The 2,583-nt window shown below is 39.5% G+C and overlaps 1 protein-coding gene across 1 annotated transcript in view; it reads right to left on the bottom strand.

The window, feature by feature from the left end:
- The window catches only part of tlr3 (toll-like receptor 3), a 6,456-nt gene extending 5,897 nt beyond the window's left edge, over positions 1 to 559 (bottom strand). The window contains exon 1 of the mRNA XM_014011459.1: positions 243 to 559. The gene's annotated coding sequence lies outside the window, so the exon portion shown is untranslated. The remainder of the gene's footprint in view (positions 1 to 242) is intronic.
- Positions 560 to 2,583: the final 2,024 nt, after the last annotated feature.

Raw genomic sequence — 2,583 nt, 5'->3', positions numbered from 1 at the left:
ACCTAAATATTATTTAAAAGGAAAACCAATAGGAAAATGTTTGTTCCAAGCACAGATGTGGAAAACATATAAAGCTATATTTTCATTTTGCAGTGTTTGTACAAAACACTTAAAGGCTACAAACAGTAGTTTTAAAAGTTGTGCACAATMATTTCTTATCATCAAGCTGAAGCGTAATGACGCTGGAACTGCATAGCTACACATAAAAATGGTTAATATCTTAAAACTAACATGTCGCTTACCAGTTCCTGATGCACAGTGATTCAAACCTCCAGCCTGAACTTGTCCTTCACTTTTACAGTTTCAGCATTGAGAAGCAACAATGCTCGAGAATAAGGAAATGGAAAAGTGGCAAGTCCGGTTTCACTTCATTCTGCCTGCTTTTATAACCCGTTTCACGTTCTTTGCCTCTATTAGTTAAGCTGAATGTTTAGCATCGAAAGTGTAAATGTTTTGTCTAACTGTCCTCAGCAAAGAGGAAGAAGCCGCATCTCGTTTTGCGTCGAACCAGGATCTGAAAGTCCCCGCTAACTCGCGCACTCCAAACTCATGAAAAGCAAACAAAAAGGCAGYAGCTGCTGAGGAGAGCCGCTGCTACACCCACCAGTTTACTGGCAGTAGGCCTAACAAATAATTTCATTTTCACTTTGTTTTCTCGTTTTCTTCAAGACTCAGTGAGAATGGCGTTTGCACACACCTTTCATTTCACATGAACGTATAAGTTTCAACACTGATCTAAAATCAATAACAACAAAATAAATATTTGAAAGACAATTTGTGTCCATTTAACACCATTTTCCTTACTTAAGTCACGCTGATGGAGAACATATAAATTATAAGTTTTTGCAGTCGTTACTTTACTTATTTATTGTGTGTATTTTATTCAAAATCACACATTATAGGGTTGCATAAATTACCCACTAGGGGGCAGCAAAACATTGTTTTTGCAGCAGCATGGTCTGTGTAGTTGTCATTCAGTATTTCCCTCTATTTTGTGACACAACCTCACAAAAATGATTATAACAAATAATTTCATATACTCTATGCTGGCCGGCATTCTGACTTTACTCACACTATAGTCCTTACATATTATAAATACATGTATTCATGAGTTAGACCAAGTAAAATTATATGAATCACCTTAGTGTTAAAGGTCAGACATAAATGAAATGAAGTGATATTTTTCCCACCCTGCATGTTGTTGTTCTTGCAGTTTTAGGCTGAATGTAAGTGCATTAGTGAGACACTTAAAATAGCAATAAATCTGAAGATAATGGTATCAGCAAGTCCATTTTAAAAGGTCAACATTAATGGAAATACAAAATGACTCACTGCTGCTGCTGAACAAATGCCAGAGATTTGAAGCTGCTGCAGACCAACAAACTGTCTTGTTTTGTTCGTGTCATTGTTAGTGTCATCGACTGATCGTTTCTGTTCAGAGCAGTCAAGGAAACATTTAAAACTTTGGATTTATTATTTCAAACAATAAGTTCACTTTCAAGTAATGTCTTTAAATCTGAAACCCCCTTTGAAACTTACACAATCAAATTCCTCCAAAAACCTAGTTTGATTTGCTGCTAGGTCCTTCACCCTCCTGACACACAAGGCCTCAGTTTAAACATTGAGTCACACAGTTTTGACCAGGGCACTCTTGTAAAACACACTTTAAACTGAGTGAGTTTCTCCTGGTAAAGTAAAGGAAATAATAATAGTAATAAAATGTGGGTGTTATCTGAAATTCCTTACAATCTCCTTTGGCACACTTTCTGGTTTTCCATTCATTCTGCTGATAGATCTGACCTTTCTAACACAGAGGGGGTACATTTCTTTGAAACACGGTGTGTAAAGGAGAACACAACGAAAACCTGCTACACCCCCTCCAGAGACCTAAATAACATCTTCCTCCCCCTGGTTTTCTTCCTTTATCCTCCACTCTGATCAGAAAGCAGATAGACCTCAGGCCATCTGATTGGTTTACCCCCGCAGCTAAGCTGAGCCAGCTTAAAGGGCTTTGTGCCAATGCATGGACTCCCAAAGACCTGTTAAAAGCAAGAGACAACCTGCATGATCAGCACGGTGGTTTGGCAAATATTGTTAATAATATGAGAGAGATAAAGAGAGATAAGATGCGGGGGATTTCTGCGAGCTGAAAGGAGCATACTGTAAATCTGAAGCACGCGTTGTTGGACTGGATTCAGGAGAGAACCGTCTCCTGCTCGGAGGAAGAAGGCAATTGCAGTCATGAAAGATGAGAGGAATGAAGCTCAGGTCAGAGTGAGGTGAATGACTCGGCTCTAGGATGAAGAATCAACACTGAAGCCAAACCTGAAGCGAGGAAGTTGCGTTGATGTAGATATTTGTGTCCCGACTGACTGCACTTATGAGAAAGGGACAACTGGAAGGAGCCAGCGGCTCCATCAATGGGAGTTTGTTTGCCACATTCTTCATCTTATCGGACTGAGTAAATCTCGTCTCCCTGATTTGCAAACCGGATCCCTCAAGCGTTGGAATGCACGGTCATGAAAGGTGAGTTGACCCTCTGTTTATTCATGGTTGGATGCTAGCCCAAATGATGTAATCATG

This window comes from Austrofundulus limnaeus, unplaced genomic scaffold (genome assembly GCF_001266775.1).
Source record: "Austrofundulus limnaeus strain Quisiro unplaced genomic scaffold, Austrofundulus_limnaeus-1.0 Scaffold80, whole genome shotgun sequence".
In the NCBI taxonomy this organism is placed as follows: domain Eukaryota; kingdom Metazoa; phylum Chordata; class Actinopteri; order Cyprinodontiformes; family Rivulidae; genus Austrofundulus; species Austrofundulus limnaeus.
Note: the sequence above shows the minus strand (reverse complement) of the source record. Positions and strands in the feature narration are given on the sequence as shown.